We start from the raw sequence: 19,823 nt of genomic DNA, 5'->3' as shown, positions 1-19,823 counted from the left end.
TCGTTCGAGAGACCAAATCGTTAATCTCAATTGCCTTCCAACACCATCTAACCCCAAAAAAATCTTAAAGCGTCCAAAAAATACATAAGTAATCCTTATCCAGAAATGTACAGGCGATGCGAAAAAATCACATGCTGGAAAATTCCGAAAAAAATCCGAAAAAATTCCGAGACACAAATCCGGTAATTTCCGAGAAAAACCGGTAACCGATGGAAACGGTCGGTAAAACACCACGCCGATACCGATTCCGATAGAAAATTCCGAAAACCGATTCCGTTTTCGAAAAATACCGTTACCGGTGAATCCGATCGAAAAATTTCGAAATCGGTTTCCGGAATTCCGAAAAATTCTGAAACCGTTTTCATCCCTACTTAGCTCTCAAAATGATTATAAGAATTTGCTAGAAAAAATTGAATCATTTGCAAATCTAGATGTTGAGCTAACAACTAAAATTGAGCAACTAGAGTCTAAAGCTCCATCCTGAATCGCTGGTGATAGTGAAAGCACCTAGAGGGGGTGAATAGGTGATCCTGCAAAAATTAACTCTAAACAACACAAAACTTGGTTTATAATGAGTGTTAGTGAAAGCTAAAACCAAGTTGATATGAGTAGAGGCGCAGAAAGGAAAACTCTTCACTTGATTTCTCCTTTGAGATGTGTATCAAACTTAGTAGCAATAATACAAGTGAATGCGAGAACTCAAGAAGGCAATAACTGCAATAAAGTAAATGGACAAGAGACACTATGATTTTATCCTGTGGTTTGGCCAATGCCTACTCCATGTTGTGGTGACCTCCTTCGATCAAGAGTTGCACTCAACCCCTCTTAAGTGATCCAAAGATCAAACTTGAGTAACACGGTTGCCTTCCTTATATCAATTCTCGGTTGTGAGGAATCTCCATAAATTGGAGTCTCTCATGCCTTACACAAATGTTCACAATCAAAATGGAGTAAGGATGGGAGTAGAGACACACACAAGAACACAATCGCAGCAACTACATGCACACAAAAGAAGAGAGTGCAAGAATGAAAACGACAGAGTCACAGCTCAGGAACACGCTCAAATCTCTATCTAATGAATTAACAGCGTGGTCGCAGAGTCTTGGAGTTGTAGTGTGCTCAAGGTATGCTTGTGTTCTACTCCATGGTGCCTAGGAGGTCGTTTTATAGCCCCAAGGGACCTAGGAGCCGTTGGAACTCCATTTGGAACGCTCTGGTTGCTTTTTGTCCGTGGGTGCACCGGACACTGCACAGTAGACAATTGCTTTCCTTTCTGGCGAAGCCGACCGTTGATCACTTGGCACACCGAACGGTCCGGTGGCGCACCAGACAGTCTGGTGCGACCTACTGTCCGTTGGCCAGGCTGACATGTTCTGCGCAGATTGCGCAAAAGACAGTTGGCCAGGTGTGCGGTTGCCACACCGGACAATCCGGTGCACATTGGACAGTTTGGTGAATTATAGTCACGGCACCCCAGCAGATTCCGAGAGCGACGTGTTCGTGGGCTGACCAGCTTGGAAACCGGACACTGTATGGTGCACACCAGACAGTCCGGTGCCCTCTAGACTAGCACAAGTTTGGCCAAACTTAGAAAACACCACTTCTCCAAATTGGTTCAAGTTGAGAAGTTCCCTAGCACTTTTTTAAACATAGTTAGTAACTCAAACAATTTACTAAGTGCTAGAATCATACCTTTGTTCCTTCCATGCAATAGGATTTGCAATATGCACTTTTCCCATGTTTCTCAATTTGCCTTTCAAATACCTGTGCTTATGCTCATACATGATGATGTTAGTCCAAAAATAATGTGTTGAGTATTTAATCACCAAAACAAACTAGAAATGGCCCAAGGGCACATTTTCCTTTCAGATAGCCTTGTTAAATAGAACAAAAAACTTAAGGCTAAGTTAGCTAGCTCTCAAGATGCTATTGAAAACTTGCTAGAGAAAATAGAAATTCTTAGCATACATAATAATGAGCTAACTAGTAAGCTAGGAAGTATCGGTAGTACCGCTGAAGCACCTTTAGCTTAAATTCCTAAAATCAGTAAAAAGGATGCTACTACTTCTTGCTTAGATTTAATTTATGTCAATTCTAATCCTTGGAATCAAGTCTTGGTTAAGAATGTTATTGTAGAAACTTGTTCTTATGAGATTGCTATGGAAAATGATTTATTAAAGCAAGAAGTTGCTCGCCTTGGTAAAGCCCTTTATAATAAGAAAGGCAAAGCCAAACAAACCCAACCTCCTCAGGATAAACCACTGCGGGAGTGAACAAGCCTATGAAGGGTGAAATCGTGGTTTGCTGTCATAAGGAAGGGCACAAGTCTTACCAATGAAAGGTGAAGATCGTGGCAGAAAAGAAGAGCGCAACAATAAAACTACAGAGTAACAACTCATAAATGCACTCAAATCTCTGTCAAATCATTGTATGGCATGGTCGTGGAGTCTCGGAGTTGTAGCATGCAATTGTGATGCTTGGATCCTAGGAGAGGGCACCTAGGGGCTCCTTTTATAGCCCCAAGAGACCTAGGAGCCATTGCCTTCTCCACAAGGAAGGTGAAAAATTCCCTGTCTGCGGGCTACCGGACAGTCTGATGCGTCACCGGACAGTCTAGTGCGCCACCGAACAACTGCCACATCAGCTAGTCGTTGGTGACTGACGCTCGCCCACAGAGAGCTGTTGGAGATGATGTCCAGTGCGTCGGATAGTGTACTGTTCAGCGTCTTTGGCCATACGCTTCACCGGATAAACTCACCGGACAGTCCGGTGGGTCCTAGACTAGCCCAAGTTTGCCTCTTTTGAGCCAAACTTCTCCAACTTATTTTGACTCTTCTTGAGAGGTCCCCTAGCACTTAGACAAACATAGTTACAAATTAAAACAATTGACTAAGTGTAGGAACCGTACCTTTTCACTTCATTTCAAAAGGATTTGCAATATGTATAAACTCAAGTCCAAAAAGTGTTTTTCTCTAAAAATAAGTTAGAGCCAAACACAAGTACTAAACATATGTAATGTACCTCACACTTATACCATTTTACATCAACTTGCACATTTGGCTCCATGTTTGTGCTCTTTTGGACTTGCTATCTTCAATTTGCTTTCTTTCCACTTGTGCTCATACTCTTATCAATATAGTTAGATCAAAGTGGTGTGTTGAGCATTTTAATCACCAAAACAACTAGAAATGGCATAAGGGAACATTTCTCTTTCATCTATACATGTTGGTGTTTCGGACACGTGAGGACCGTCAACCGACTAGTAAATTTGTTGCTGCGTGTCCCTGCCCAGATGGGTTGATGCAAGATGGAACACAAGAGGGTAATGAGGCTTATGTTATCTCGCACCGGGGTGCTTGTAGTAGGGGTTACAAGCGTCATGAGGGAGCGAGGGTGAGAGCGAGTGGGAGAGAGAGTGAGAGAGTCCCTGCGTGTCTCCCCGTCTGCCCTCGACGTCCCACCTTGTCCACGATGTCCAACGTGTGTCCACGACGTCCAACATGTGTTCATGACGTCCAACGTGTGTTCACGGCGTGCCCTAGGAAGGCCCTGGACATCCCCTTTTATAGATACAAGGAGATGCCCAGCTGTATAAGGGGGTGTAGCTATGTGCTATCGTGGCTGGCGGAGAAGCGCCTTGAGCTCTGTACACGAGCTAACGTGGCCGTCGGAGAAGTTCCTTGAGCCCTGTAGAAGCACAGCTGTCGGCGCGGCGTGGATCCTGCTGACGTTGTCTTGCTTCCATAGGGGGTTTGAGAGCAATCGACGTCATAGGCGCACGCGGGGAACCATCATTACTGTTGGGGGCCTTCGGCTTCCGAAGGTCCTCAAAAACATGATTTAACAGTGTTTCTGGAGTATAATGTGTGAACAGGTATCTTCGGACATCACAGTAGGAGAAGCCCAAATAATACGAAGGTTGATATAGCGCCGAAGATGTGGGCAGGAAAGCTTCGGCGTGATAGCAGAAAAGGAAACCGACTTAAAGATGAAAAGGCTATTCGGACCTCGGTGGATTACTATAGAATTACTACCAAATGTAAAGGGCATGGGTGTAATTTTGTATGGGCTGTGTCCCGTGCCTATAAATAGGTGAACAGTGCCCCCGTACTGTTCACGCGGACTTGGCATTTGCTCTTGCGTCACGCTTGTACTCTTACCTTCTTTTAAACCGAAGGTACATTTGTAATTTGATATCATTTCTATTTTTCCATAATAGTAATGTGGAAATGAGTTGATAATGATTGTTTATATTGTCCCTTATATTTCATATGCTTCTTCTTTTATTAACATATACTGTGATCATGAAGGTATGTCCTTCATAACCTTCGTCTGAAGATCATTATATCCTAAGGGAAATAATGCTTCGTAGGACGAAGGGCACTAGCATTTAACATTCTGTGTTGCCTTGTTCTTAACTTATAGCATTTGAGAACAAGTCCCCAACATTGGCGCCCACCTCCGGTGAACTCACTTCCACTCTTTGAGTTTTGAACACCTTCGGCAATCATAAACCTTCGCTATGGCGCCGAAGAAAGCTTCAGCAGCTGGGGCTGCAGCTCTGCAACCGCTGGACCCTAATCAGGAGACTCTCTCCCTTCGGGAGGCCCGAAGCCAGAAGAGGAAGGCTGTCAGCCCGACACCGCCAGAGGACGAGCTAGACCAAGAAATCAGAGACATGGAGATGCTTCATCAACAGGTGCAGAGGAAGAAGGAAAAGATGGCCAGGCTAGCTGAACTTCAAAGGCAGATAGACGAAGCCTCTGAAGAAGTTCGTCATCTTACTCAGGATGAGCAGAACCGAAGGCCTCAGCATAAGGACCTTCATCAGGAGGGTTTCTTCAACGAAGATGATTGGTATGAGAATTTTCACCATGGAAATTTTGCTTTTGATGATGCTTCTCCTCTGTCCGCTGAGCTGCAGGCTACACCTTGGCCTACGTCCTACAAGCCGCCTCAGCTTCCCATATTCGACGACCATTCAGACCCGAAGCAGTTTCTGATGAGCTACGAAGCAACAGTATCTTCGTATGGTGGCAATACTGCAGTCATGGCAAAATCTTTTGTTATGGCTGTCAGGAGTGTTGCTCAAACCTGGTATTCCTCCCTTCGGCCAGGAACGATCACTTCATGGCAAAAGCTGAAGGACATGTTGTTAACCAGCTTCCAAGGGTTTCAGACGAAGCCGGTCACTGCTCAAGCTCTATTCCAGTGTACCCAGGATCACGAAGAATACCTTCAGGCGTATGTCCGGAGGTTCTTGCGTTTGAGGGCACAGGCACCAACAGTGCCCAACGAAATTGTCATTGAGGCCATGATCAAGGGACTTCGGCCAGGACCTTCAGCTCAGTACTTTGCCAGGAAGCCTCCTCAAACTTTGGAGAAGCTGCTCCAGAAGATGGACGAGTATATTCGTGCCGACAATGATTTTCGTCAAAGAAGGGAGGAGGCTTTCAGGTTTTCTGAAATGACCAGGGGCTTCGGAGGAAGATTTTATCCGAGGCATGTTAGGTCAATTCACAACTCTACTCAAAATGATGATAAGGGAAGTCAGCAGCAAAGGCCACAGTGCTCCTCACAGGCTTCGGGGCAACAGCAAAGCTCCTTCCGGCCGCCAGCTCCAAGAGGCAGAGGCGCCAGGGGCTTCGGCGGAAGGTTTGGAGATCAACCAAGGAGAATATTTTGCTTGTTCTGTGGTGAAAACAAGGGCCATACCACCAGGATGTGCCATGTTACCATCCAGAAGCAAAAGGAGATAGCCGAAGCTACAGCACAACAGGCTCAGCCGAAGCAAATCATGCACACTGCTTCGTATCATTCGCCTTACATCCCAGAATATGTAGGCAACCACCCTGCAGTTTCTGTTGCTTCGGCGAGTCAACCTCAAGCTTCCTGGCAACAGCCTCCGCCTCCACCACCGCTGCAGCAAGGCCAGCAGCCAGAAGGGGGCCAATATGCTCAACACCAAAGGGACTTCAGAGAACAGTCCGAAGCTCGCACAGTCAATAGCACTGTGCCAGAGTCGAAGCACATCTATTGACAAATATCCTACCTTGATAGTAGTCTTTTCCATTCAGTTTTATTTTCTGTGTAATAAAGGACATTTTTAAATTTCATGTAATAGTTTCGTTGTTTGCCACAAGGAAAATATATTTTCTCCACAGGCTTAAGTTGTTGAAGCTTAAAGATTTGCGATAACAAGGAGGACCTTCGAATTATCAAAAATTCTTCGAAGCAACAAAAAGTCGTTCTAAGGAACGCAGAGTAAGTTTGCTGAAGTTACAAAAAGCCGTTCCAAAGGGAGCGCAGTGTAAGTTTTCTGCTCCAAAGTCGTTCCAAAGGGAATGCAGAGCTTACAGCGAAAAATAAACGCTGATGCCGCCTAAGTAAAAGGCGAAGCGCGAAAAGTCAACGCGAATACCGCTGAAAGTAAAAGGCGAAGAAGCTCCTAAGGGAGGCTTACAGCGAAAAATAAACGCTGATTCCGCTGAAGTAAAAGGCGAAGAAGCTCCTAAGGGAGGCTTACAGCGAAAAGTCAACGCTGATTTAAAAAGATTATGTGTTTTATTACAGGGATGTGCGTGTATCTTCGGAATAAATACCATTTTACATAGCATAACATCATCACATCATTTCGCATGGCATAAGCATCATACATCATGCTGCATATGGCACAAGAAGGGGACACAATATCGATCTTCAGAAGAATGTTTTGAAAAAGGGGAAAATCATGCTAAGTCACAAGGAGATACACTATTGATCTTCGGAAGTGTAGCTTCGGAAAATATCTTCACGAAGCTTGGATATTCTTCATCAGAACACTACGGATATTGTTGTGATAAATGAAAATTCTTCTTCACGAAGCATGAAAAGAAGGGAAGGTGTTTTTTCGTCAAAGACTCAAAACGGTACGTATGTAAAATTTCATGCATCGTAAAGAATTGAACCATAAAAAAGACAAGTATATTACATTCAGGATTACAAGATATTATACATATTATATTTCAGATGTTTTTACAATAGCACCTAGTCTTCCCTAAGTACTACTTCCGCAGCTTCATTCAGGAGTTGATTAACAACTTGATCCATGATAGCTTCAGCCATCTTTTTAATTTCATCGTCATCTTTCGGGGGAGGGCCCGGAGACGCTTTAGTAGGATCTGAGGGAGGACAGGATACAGCTACATTGCTATTACAAATTGCGAACGAAGTTTAAAATCAAAAATTACAACACAATAAAAACCATTAGTTAATACCTATTTGCCCTTCGGGCTCTGCGCTTTTCTCAGCAGCCTCTGCTACTTTTCTAGCATCATGGATGCCCTTTTCACTTTTTTGGATAATTTCTCGGGCCATTTCTCGACCACCATTGTCCCAGACATCGGTGAAAAATTTTCCACCAACCATGCTAGCTTCGGCCGAAGGATCTTTTGCATCTTCGAAGGACAAGGTAGCTTCGGATTGCGCTAAAATCTTTACATGCTCGCAGCCCTTTTTCTCCAAAATGGTGGCAATCCCCCTGGCACCCGAAAAAGCACATATGTCCCCACGACTATTTAAAATTTCCTCGAAGGCCTCAGCTTCATGATTAATCCATTCGATGGGACCTTCGGGGTTGCCTCTTGTAAAGTTTTCTTCACTCGAAAATGCGCCAACGCTGGCGAAGCTAGCTTTAATTTTCTTAACACACTCCATAGATTTGTCGTAGCATCTTTTCTTGGACGAACGAAGCTCTTCAACAGTTCCTTCTAAATGATTTGCCCATTGGTCGCTAAGTTCTCGCCTCGTTTCTTCAAGTATGCGTTCCTCTTTAGCTCTGACTAGTTGTTTTCGAAGATCTTCAATTTCACGCTTCTGAGCCTCAGCTTGACCTTTAAAAGTAGCTTCGTCTTCTTTTATTCTATTTATCAATGAATGTAATATTTTATCTTTTTCGAGACCTTCGTTCCTTAGTTCAATTACTTCGGAACGAAGGTTGCTCAGGGCTATAACACACCCTTCGTCTTCGGCATCTTTTTGAGCCCTGAGGGCATTGCTAAGTATAAGGCCCTGCAAAAAAATGTGTGTGCGTCAATAAATTTAAGTAAACGAAAAATTTTGGTCTCAAGAAAAAATACAAAGACTTCATTTTTTGCACCTTTAAGCTATTGTACGCCAAGCTGTCGGCCAGCTCGTTTTTCGACAACACCGAGAGCCCGTCTTCTAGTGTTGGGAATCCGAAGCTCTTGCTTATCTCCCGACAGACAGAAATCTCCTTGCTGTCAGGGAGACAATACAAGAAGTCTTCTTCTCCGCTGCCGTTGAATATCAAAGCCCCCTTTGGATATTTCAGTTTTTGGGCGTAAAGCTGGGCCTCTTGTTTTTCTTTTTCTGATAATTTTTTCCCCGAAGCATGTCGAACAATATAATCAAGAACTTTGGGGGATGCTTCGGGGGCAACAGCACTGATTTCTTCAACAAGAATTGGCTCCGTCATTTTTTCTTCCTCGGTTTCCAAGGATTTTACCTTCGTGGGCTCTGAGGGCCCAGCTTCAGCCTCAGTTTGCTGCTTTGGAGCCTTAGTATAAAAAATTTCAGTTTCCGCTTCGGAAGTTTCAATAGTCTTCTTCGGAGTTGTGCTTGAGGACTTAATTGTCTCCAGAACATCTAGCACATTGACCATTCTTTTTCTTTTCGGAGTCACCGCTGGGCCCTTCTTAATTCCTGCTACTTCAATTTCTGCTGAAGGACTTAAAATTTCTGATATTTTTGATCCCTCAGTTGATCCTTTTGCTTCTTCCATCTTTTCTGTTGATGGCGCTTCGGCCATCTCTCTGGTTTCTGGTAATAAAATCTTTGGTTCCTCCAATTCTGTTGTTGTTGGTGCTTCGGCCATTTCTGCGACTTCTGGCAGCAAGGTTGGCTCTTCAGCCTCGGTGGCCGAAGAGGTCTCTCCGGTGAACTTAGGCACCGAGGCTGGTTCAATATAGCGTGGCCGATGTGTGAGGACCTTTATCCTTTTTCTTTTCAGTGCTGGCTCACTAGGAACAGCTGTAGCTTCTTCTTTCGCAGAAGTCGTGCCTTTTCTTTTCTGCCCTCGAATGGGATAGCGATAGTCAGGGTAGACGAACCCGATTGCGTCGAACACCCGGTTCAGTCTTTTCTTTTTCCGGCCTCCGAAGGCTGCCGACAATGCAGTATCTTCGGCCTTTGAATAAGCCCCAAGTAGTTCATCACTTACATTTTCAATGTTTTTTAGCCAGTCATCATCTGGCTCAACGAATTTATCTCCGAACTTGAAAGTATACTTCAGCCTGACAAGTCCACCTTCGTCAGCCTCCTTTATGGTCCCTTGCGGCATTTCCCATTTTTCCGTGAGCGGCCATACTCTGAAGGCAATATGCTCTTGGACCAAATCCCTCGTTCCAATAAAAGAGCAAACAACTCCGAAGGCTCTCTGGCATTCTTCGACTGCTTCGTTCATTTCCACCTTCGGCCTTCGCAGGCCGAAGCTTTGCCAGATGGGGCGCATAATAACCTTCTTTATATCTTCTCGAGAGTTCAAATCATTTTTCACATAAAACCATTCCGCCATCCAGTCGCCAGGCCACCTCTTGCGAAGGGTCGGCACTGGGCAGCTTGACCCAGAGCGAGAGCCGAAGCTATAGCAGCCAAAGTTGTTGTGATACTGCTCCTTACCCCAGGGTTTTGTCTCGTATAACAATTCGTGTATGTTGCAAAAACTCTTCGCGTCAGGTTCCAGACCTTGGCTTCTCGCGGCCCACACGAAGATATTCATCCTTATGATTGCTTCGGGGGTAAGTTGGTGAAGATAGACTTCAAATATTTTCAGCACCTCTACGACAAAGCTGCTCAGGGGAAATCGTAGTCCAGCTTTCAAAAAGCTTCGGAACACTACGACTTCATTTTCTTCAGGGTTCGGACAAGTCTTTTCTCCTTCGTCGGCCCTCACAACGGACAAGTCCCGGAAATATCTTCCCCTCATGTTGACAAGATGATTTTCTTTGATACTTGATTTGTCGAAAACCGCATGGCTTGGTCGCCAAGGGCGATCTTCAGAGTCTTCACCACCACTATCCACATCATAACTGTCGCTGTCATCAGTATCTTCAGACAAACCTTCTAAAATCTCTTTGGTGATTTTTTCTGTATTGGTCTTCGACATTGCTATAAGAAACCCCAGGTTTTTCTCTTCAGAGAGACTCAGCTTCATCTCGGCAGCAGCCTTCTTATCTTCAGACATCTTCGGAAACACTAAAAAACTGTTTTCAACGCCGAAGCTTAAAAACTTAAAAAGCTAAGCAAATCTTGGTGCGCAAGAGCTAAAAATCGAGTGAGCAAGAGCAGATGGCAAGAGAGCGTACCAAATGAGCTCGCGGTATGCTCTTATTTATACGCCCAGTGCGTTGAAAATTGGAAGACCCCGCTTGTCAGTGAATGTTGCTATTCTAGCAAAGGGAAGGTGTTTTTTCGGACCTTCGGCTTAAGGCCTTCGTCCATGTTGCAATCTAAATTTATTATTCTAACAAATTAATATTGCGAGGGGCTACTATTGGGGGCCTTCGGCTTCCGAAGGTCCTCAAAAACATGATTTAACAGTGTTTCTGGAGTATAATGTGTGAACAGGTATCTTCGGACATCACAGTAGGAGAAGCCCAAATAATACGAAGGTTGATATAGCGCCGAAGATGTGGGCAGGAAAGCTTCGGCGTGATAGCAGAAAAGGAAACCGACTTAAAGATGAAAAGGCTATTCGGACCTCGGTGGATTACTATAGAATTACTACCAAATGTAAAGGGCATGGGTGTAATTTTGTATGGGCTGTGTCCCGTGCCTATAAATAGGTGAACAGTGCCCCCGTACTGTTCACGCGGACTTGGCATTTGCTCTTGCGTCACGCTTGTACTCTTACCTTCTTTTAAACCGAAGGTACATTTGTAATTTGATATCATTTCTATTTTTCCATAATAGTAATGTGGAAATGAGTTGATAATGATTGTTTATATTGTCCCTTATATTTCATATGCTTCTTCTTTTATTAACATATACTGCGATCATGAAGGTATGTCCTTCATAACCTTCGTCTGAAGATCATTATATCCTAAGGGAAATAATGCTTCGTAGGACGAAGGGCACTAGCATTTAACATTCTGTGTTGCCTTGTTCTTAACTTATAGCATTTGAGAACAAGTCCCCAACAATTACCTGTTACCGGAGTGACCTTAGATGGGACACTGGTCTTGTTCCTTCGTAGCCTGAGGCAGCTAGCTAGGAGTAGGGTAATGATGTATCCCATGTAGCGTAGTCGGTCTGAGGCCCTGGTCGGGCGAGGCGGAGACTTCTCCTAAGGCCGAGGTTGGTCTCGGGCGAGGTTTTGACTCCTCCCGTGGCCGAGGCTGAGGTCTAGGGTCGGGCGAGGCGGAGATCTTCTTCTGAGGCCGAGGCTGAGGCCAAGGCCTGAGGTCGGGCGAGGCGGAGCTCCCTTTTGCGCCCGAGGCCAAACTCGTGGGAGATCGTGACTCAGTTTTATCCTGGTGGTTGGCACAGTTACCGGAGCGGGGCGAACATCGCTGTTTTCCTGTCAGATCGGTCAGTAAAGGGGCGAAGTGATTGCGGTCACTTCGACCTTGCCGACTGAGGCACACGTGTCAGGATAAGGTGTCAGGCGATTCCCGCATTAAATGCGCATGCGATACGGTCGGCTGGTAAGGCGATTTGGCCAAGGTCGCTGCACGACAAAGTCTGCCCAAGCTAGGCTTCAGGCGAGCCGAGGGTGCGTCTGCTGACTGAGGGTGCCATCCGAGACTACTGTTCCCGCCCGAGGCCGAGGCTGGGCTCGGATGAGGTCGCGTCCCTCGATAGATGTGGCGTTGACTTGAACCGGGCTTTATCAACCGTGTATGGTTTGCTCTGAAGATGTTTTTTGGCCGCGTTTAGGAGTATTGGGGGTACCCCTAATTACAATACCCGACAGTAGCCCCCGAGCCTCCAGGGGAGTGCGGGCACTCGTTTGGAGGTTCTGCCGGATTTTTGCAAGGGTACCGGCCCTTCTCGGTTATATTTTGTTCCGGTGGGTGCGCGCGAGCGCACCCGCCGGGTGTAGCCCCTGAGGCCTCGGAGGAGTGGTTTGACTCCTCTGAGGTCTTAATTTTTTGTGATGCCTCGGTTGGCCTTGTCGTTCCCTCATGCGGCCTGGCCGTAGCCTGGGTGTACGGTCAGGTTTCGAGTTTTCACGCTGGTTTTGACGTGGTCAACAGTTCGGCCATAGCCTAGTGCGAGAGCAGCCCCCGATCCTCTGCACGGAGCGAGAGGACGATCAAGGACCGTCTCGACTTTTATCGTATGCCCCTTTGTCGCCTTTCCTTAAGGAGGAAGGGGGGAAAGCGCCATGTTACCCTCGGGGGGCATCGAACATGGTGTCTCCATAGAGTTGCTAGCGGGTGATCCGAGTGGACGCCCGAGCCCCGTTCGATAAGGGTCGGCTAGTAGCCCAGAGGCGTGCTCCAAAAGTACCTGCAGGTGATTTGCCGGACCCGGACCCATTCGATAGGGTCCGAGGGCTCGATGCCTCGCTCCGGTGGGATTCCGTTACAAATCGTTCCTGCTGGTCTCGGAAATATCCTAGGGTACCTCAGGAGCGTAGCTCGAGCCTCGGCCATGTAACAGACGTACCCAGGGTCATCCCTGACTCTGCGTGCTCTGGGGCGGCTGTCGAACCCTTCCGAGGGGCCAGCCTTCGAACCCCTGATCAGTAGAGGGCTCGGAGCCCGAGTGTTCTGGGGCGGTTGCCGAACCCCGGAGGGCGCAACCTTCGAACCCCTGATCAGTAGGAGGGCTCAGGGCCCATTTCCTTCACTGGGAAGGGTCCTTTTTCGAAATACCCCCTTTCCCGGTCCCTGTGGCAAGAGAGAGAGAGGGAAAGAAAAAGGACATGCATTTAAATAAGGTGGCGCACCTTTTTTGACGCGGTCATCGCGACGGAGACGAAACGGCGCCCGCTGCTCCTGCCGGAGGTGTCGCTTGCCCTGCCAAGGAGTTAACGCGATAGGACGGCGATTCGCAGGGCGTCTGTTGCGCGTGCGTGAGCCGTTCGAGGAACGGAACATGGGCGCGTCATCTTTACTCCGTGGGAGGGGGCTCCCCTGCAGTTTCAGGAGAGGATGCGAGCCTATAGGTGATTGGACTGCTGCTTCCACACGTCTGTTGCTGCAATTACTGCCGGTCCGCTTTTGGCCATATCGACCGTCGCGCCTCTCCCCGCGGCTGACTGACCTGTGATCGTTGCACTCAATTGGCACTGTTGGGTCACATGCAGGGCTGCCTCGAGTCGCTGTACTGGTTTCGCAGTCGAGAAGACGCGACATTGGCGCGAGTGGCGGTGCGGTTTCCTTGCACGCAGTAACCGTTGCGCCGGTTACATGACATGTGGGCCCGGGCCTCCATGCTGGTCCGCCGGATGCGACGGGGCCGAAAGGGTGCACAACCGCGGTGCGGTTACATGCTTCCTGCGCGGCGGTCCGCCCTTTCGACCGCTGGTTTTGGCGTGGATGGGGGAATGCTTATAACCGTTGGGCGGTTACATGCTTCGTGTGCGGCGATTTGGCTTCTTCCGTTTCGGGTCAGCTCGCATGACGCGTGGGACCCAGCCCCCGCGTCGGAGGGCGAGAACCCTGGAGCGCGTCGGTGGAGTCTTTGCCCGTGACGCTTGGGGGTGCGAGTGAGGAGATCTACCTTTAAAAAGGGACCGATCCCCCGAGCAGTAGCCATGCCTTCACACCTCTTGCATTCATCGTGCCCTTCCACCTTCCGAGCCCCAGATGGGGTGCACCTGCGTTGCCTTCTTTTTGCTACTGTTTGAGGAGCGCGACCCCGTGGGGGTTGGCGCTCTTCAATCACCGCTCGGCTTCAAGGATTTTTATCATGCAGCCCGGCTGCAGTCCCTCACCAATGGTCACCAGCCTTGCGGTGGGGAGAAGCAAGCCAGGCTGCGGCCTCTGCCCCGCCCTCAGCTTCAAGGATGTTCATCATCTGGGCTGGGGAGGAGGGCGCACCGAGTTGGGGCCTGCCTCCGCGTGGGCCGGCAACCCGATTCTTCCTCCAGCATTCGGGGGAGATGGGCATCCTCCAGCTCTGCGGAGGAGGCATCCTCTGGCCATGCGAGGGAAGGTAAACTGCTGCTGCCTGGCCAGGGTGCAGCTGTCTGTCCTCCATCTAGACAACGATCGTGCCGTGCGCAGGCGGCTGCTGTCGCCGGTGCTGAAGCGGCGGCCGCCGCTGGTGAGGCTTCCCACCGCAGCGGTGGTTGCTTCTGCCGATGAGACCGTCAGTGCCACCTGCGCTCCGGGCCTCCGGCTCTTTGGCTTTATTGACTGGTTCTCGTCCCCCGTGAGGGGACATGAACGAGGGCCTTCCAGCGGTAGCGTTTGCCCTGAGGCCATCGCTGCTGCTGTCTAGCCGCCCGAGACGGAGGTCGTTGTCGCGCTGGTGGTGCAGTGGTCGTCGGCGAGCCACCTGGGGTTTGTTATCCCGCAGTCCTCCTAGTGTGGAGGTTGTTCATTCCTGCGGGAATGGACCCGGAGACCTGTTTGTAATGGTACCCTCTTGAGAGCGAGATGTAATAGATTTAAGTACTAAGACATCTGTCGTAGGTCGGGACAACCGCCGAGGGCGCTGCCCACGTCTAAGTCTAGGTACCATTGTTATCCCAAGTATGTGTGTTTGTTCTTTGTGGCTGCTGAGGCCTGAACATTTGGGTATAAAGCTGTGTTTCTTTCCTCTTGTTTCGAGCATTAGGACTTGTTTGTCGGTAGCAGAATCACTTATCCGAGCGTGAGCTACCTTTCGCGGAAGGTGATGAGTGAGGTATCTATATCCCGGAGGCGTAGGAGTCCCTCGGCTCGGTCGGCCTTGCCGCTCAAGGTCTCTCTTGCTCGTCATTAGGATTCCGCTATCGGCGCAGTCGAAAGGCATGAAAGTCGCTCTGGCGAAAAACTTTTCCAAGGAAAGTTTTGGCGCAGAGGGGGCTTCCGCCTTTCTAGACCCGAGGCGACCGCTCGGGTCGGGACCCTTGCGGAGGGTCTGGCCGTGGTCGTCGGGTCTACCCGGCCTGCCCGAGGCATGGCCTCATAGCAGCGTGCCCGGGCCGAGGGTATGTTTTGCCCACTCAGTGACTTTGTTTTTGTCTCCATTCTTCTCCTCGCGTCCGAAGAATGTTGTCCTGCCGCCTGCAGGGTTCGAGACGGCTCTTGACGAGGCCGTCAAGAACTGCAAGGCGCTTGCCGAGGCGGCTGAGCAGAAGGAGGCCGAGCGTGTGGCCATGTCCGAGGCCATCTCGGCTTTCTGCCAGGCCTTTGGCCTCGACGACGTCCCCTCGGGAAGCTCCCCCTAGAGTCATCTGCGGGCCTTGGGCGGCTATGTGCGCAACAGACTCCGCAGGGCGCTGCACCACGGCGTTAGGCGGGCCATCGCCGTGCTCGCTTCCCACTACGACGTGGATCTAGAGCGGGTTAGCAGGGGTACTGCTTACCCGACGATGAGGAGGCTGCCTTAGCCGAGGTCCAGAGGCTTGACACGACTGTCGAGGGTCCAAGTGTGGCGCTGGCTTCCTCCTTCGAGGTGGAGGTCCTTCCTCCCGTGTCGCCGCCTGGGGCCGGGCCAGCTTCTGCCGAGGGTAGAAATGACGCCGAGCGTGCTGCTCCTCCCCCTGCCGATGTCTGAGCCTACAAGAACAGTTTGCTTGAAGTATGCGTATGTTTTGTGCGGCCGCTGAGGCCTAAACATTTTAATCGTTGGATTATAAAGCTGTGTTTTCTTTCCTCTCATTTCATGTGTTAGGACTTGTTCGGTAGCAGAATCCCTTGTCCGAGCGTGAGTCACTTTTCGCGGAAGGTGATGAGTGAGGTATCCGTATCCCGGAGGCGTAGGAGTCCCTCGGCTCGGTCGGCCTTGCCGCTTACGTGGTCCCTCGTCGTTTTTAGGATTCTGTTATCGATGCAGTCGAAACGGCATGAAAGTCGTTCTGGCAGAAAAGTTTTCGAGCGTTAGGACTTGTTCGGTAGCAGAATTGCTTATCCGAGCATGAGTTACTTTTCGCGGAAGGTGACGAGTGAGGTATCCGTATCCCGGAGGCGTAGGAGTCCCTCGGCTCGGTCGGCCTTGCCGTTCAAGGTCTCTCTCGCTCGTCTTTAGGATTCTGTTATCGACGCAGTCAAAAAGCATGAAAGACGTTCTGGCAAAAGACTTTTCTGAGGAAAATTTTGACTCAGAGGGGGTTCCCCCTTCTAGCCCCCGAGGGAGGGTCGGGCTTTGCCGAGGCAAGGCTGATCCTTCCTTGATGGTTAGACTTTATTTATGCATGTAAAGAAAGCGAGGTACATTAACGACTTGAAACATTTTAAGGGTAATTCCAAGCGTTGCTGTAGACCTCGCCTTGATCGTTGGCCAGCTTGTATGTCCCGGTCTTCAAAATCTTGGCGATGATGAAGGGCCCTTCCTAGTGAGGAGTAAGCTTGTGGCGCCCTCGGGCGTCTTGTTGCAGCCGAAGTACCAAGTCTCCCACTTGGAAGCCTCGGGGCTGAACCCTTCGGGCCTGGTAGCGTCGCAGGGACTGCTGATACCGCACCGAGTGTAGTAAGGCCACGTCCTGAGCTTCTTCCAGCTGGTCCACCGAATCTTCTCGGTTGGTCTGGTTGCTTTGGTCCCCGTAAGCCTTTGTCCTCGAGGAAACTTATTCTAAGTCCGTGGGTAGGATGGCCTCGGCCCCGTAGACTAGAAAGAACGGCGAGAAACCCATGGCTCGGCTCGGCGTCGTCCTCAGACTCCAAACCACCAAGGGTAGCTCTTTTATCCACCGCTTACCAAACTTATTGAGGTCGTTGTAGATCCTCGGCTTTAGTCCCTGCAAAATCATACCGTTGGCACGCTCCACCTGTCCGTTTGTCATTGGGTGAGCTACGGCGGCCCAGTCCACACGTATGTGGTGGTCTTTGCAGAAGTCCAAGAACTTCTTCCCAGTGAACTGCGTGCCATTGTCGGTGATGATGGAGTTCGGGACCCCAAAGCGATGGATAATATTTGTGAAGAACGCCACCGCCTGCTCGGACCTGATGCTGGTTAAGGGTCGGACCTCGATCCACTTGGAGAATTTGTCAAAGGCGACCAGCAGGTGCTTGAAGCCCCCGGGTGCCTTCTGCAAGGGACCGACGAGGTCCAGACCCCATACGGCAAACGGCCAAGGGATGGGTATTGTTTGCAGGGTCTAAGCGATCAGGTGTGTCTGTTTCGCGTAGAATTGACACGCTCTGTAGGAGCATACAATCCTAGTGGCGTCGGCCACTGCGGTCGGCCAGTAGAAACCTTGTCGAAAAGCGTTTCCGACGAGGGTCCGAGGTGCTGCATGGTGACCGCAAGCCCCCAAGTGTATTTCTTGTAACAGCTCTTGTCCTTGGGCGACGGATATGCACCGTTGGAGAATGCCCGAGGGGCTGCGGTGGTACAACTCTTTTTCATCACCCAGTAAAACGAATGACTTGGCGCGCCGAGCCAGTAGCCGAGCTTCAGCCTTGTCGAGGGGCAGCTCTCCTCGGAGGAGATATTGCAGGTACGGGGTCTGCCAGTTTTGGTTTGGCGCAACCCCATTCCGTTCTCCCTCGATGCGCAAGGCCTCACCCTCGGCGGCCGAGGGTACCTCGGGCTAGGCCGAGGTCTCGTCGGGTTCCGGCGCGGCGTCGAGTTTCACGGACGGTTGATATATGTCCCTGGAGAAGACATCCGGGGGAACCGTCGTTCGCCCCAAAGCTATTTTAGCCAACTCATCCACGGTCTCGTTGTACCGTCGAGCAACATGGTTGAGTTCCAGCCCGTGGAACTTCTCCTCCAAGCACCGAACTTCATCGCAGTAGGCCTCCATTTTTTGATAGTGGAAGTGGGAGTTCCTCATGACTTGGTCAATGACGAGCTGCGAGTCGCCCCGAGCGTCGAGGCGCCGAACCCCTAGCTCGACGGCGATGCGCAACCCATTAACCAAAGCCTCGTACTCGGCCATGTTGTTTGACGCCGGAAAATGGAGGCGCAGCACGTAGCGCACATGTTTCCTGAGGGGTGAGATGAAGAGCAGGCCAGCACCTGCTCCTGTTTTCATCAGCGACCCATCGAAGTACATGGTCCAAAGTTCGGGCTAGATTGGAGCTGTCGGCAATTGGGTGTCGACCCATTTAGCCAGGAAGTCCGCCAAGACTTAGGACTTTATGGCCTTCCGAGGGGCAAATGAAATTGTTTCGCCCATGAGTTCCACTGCCCATTTTGCTATCCTTCCCGAGGCCTCTCGACACTGAATGATCTCTTCCAGGGGAAGGATGACACCATAGTCACCGGATGAGACTCAAAGTAGTGTCGCAACTTCCGTCGCGTCAGAATTAGTGCGTACAGTAGCTTCTGGATTTGTGGGTAGTGGATCTTGGTCTTGGATAGCACCTCACTGATGAAGTAGACCGGCCTCTGGACGAGCAGTGCATGCCCTTCCTCTCATCTCTCGACTACGATCGCGACGCTGACCACCTGAGTGGTTGCGGCTACGTAGATCAAGAGGGCTTCTCCCATAGCGGGGGGCACCAAGATGGGTGTGTTAGTAAGGAGTGCCTTTAAGTTCCCGAGGGCTTCCTCGACCTCGGGGGTCCAAGTGAAGCGCTCGGCCTTCCTTAAGAGGCGGTACAAGGGCAATCCTTTCTCGCCGAGGCGCGAGATGAAGCGGCTCAGAGCCGCAAGGCATCCCATGACCCTTTGTACTCCTTTTAGATCCTTGATGGGTCCCATGTTAGTGATGGCTGCGATTTTCTCCGGGTTGGCCTCGATGCCTCTTTCGAAGACGATGAACCCCAGGAGCATGCCTCGGGGGACTCCAAAGACACACTTCTCGGGATTGAGCTTTACGCCTTTTGCGCGCAGGCACCCGAAAGTTACTTCGAGGTCGGAGAGGAGGTCGGAGGCTTTTCTTGTCTTGACAACGATGTCATCGACGTAAGCCTCGACCGTTCAGCCGATGTGCTCTCCGAACACATGGTTCATGCACCTTTGGTAGGTTTCACCTGCATTCCTCAAGCCAAATGGCATAGTAATATAACAATACATGCCAAAGGGTGTGATGAAAGAAGTCACGAGCTGGTCGGATTCTTTCATCTTGATTTAGTCATAACCTGAATAGGCGTCGAGGAATGACAGGGTTTCGCACCCAGCACTGGAGTCCACAATTTGATCGATGCGAGGCAGAGGGTAGGGAACCTTCGGACATGCTTTGTTTAAACCAGTGTAGTCTATGCACATCCTCCATTTCCCACCTTTTTTCTTCACAAGCACAGGGTTAGCTAACCATTCGGGATGGAATACCTCTTTGATGAACCCTGCAGCCATCAGCTTGTGGACCTCCTCGCCTATGGCCCTGCGCTTCTCTTCATCAAAGCGGCGCAGGTGTTGTTTCACGGGTCAGGCTCCAACTCGGATATCCAGCGAGTGCTCGGCGACATCCCTCGGTATGTCTGGCATGTCCGAGGGACTCCACGCAAAAATTCTGGCATTTGCGCGGAGAAAGTCGACGAGCACTGCTTCCTATTTGGGGTCGAGCTCGGAGCCGATCTTGACTTGCTTGCAGGCGTCGTTGCTGTGGTCGAGGGCGACGGTCTTAACCGCCTCAGCTGGTTCGAAGTTGCCGGCGTGGCGCTTTGCGTTAGGCGCCTCCTTTGAGAGACATTCTAGGTCGGCGATAAGGGTCTCGGATTTGGCGAGGGCCTCATCGTACTCCACGCATTCCATGTCGCACTCGTAAGCGTGGC

The sequence above is a fragment of the Zea mays genome, chromosome 3, assembly GCF_902167145.1.
Source record: "Zea mays cultivar B73 chromosome 3, Zm-B73-REFERENCE-NAM-5.0, whole genome shotgun sequence".
NCBI lineage: Eukaryota > Viridiplantae > Streptophyta > Magnoliopsida > Poales > Poaceae > Zea > Zea mays.
This window is presented reverse-complemented; position numbering follows the sequence as displayed.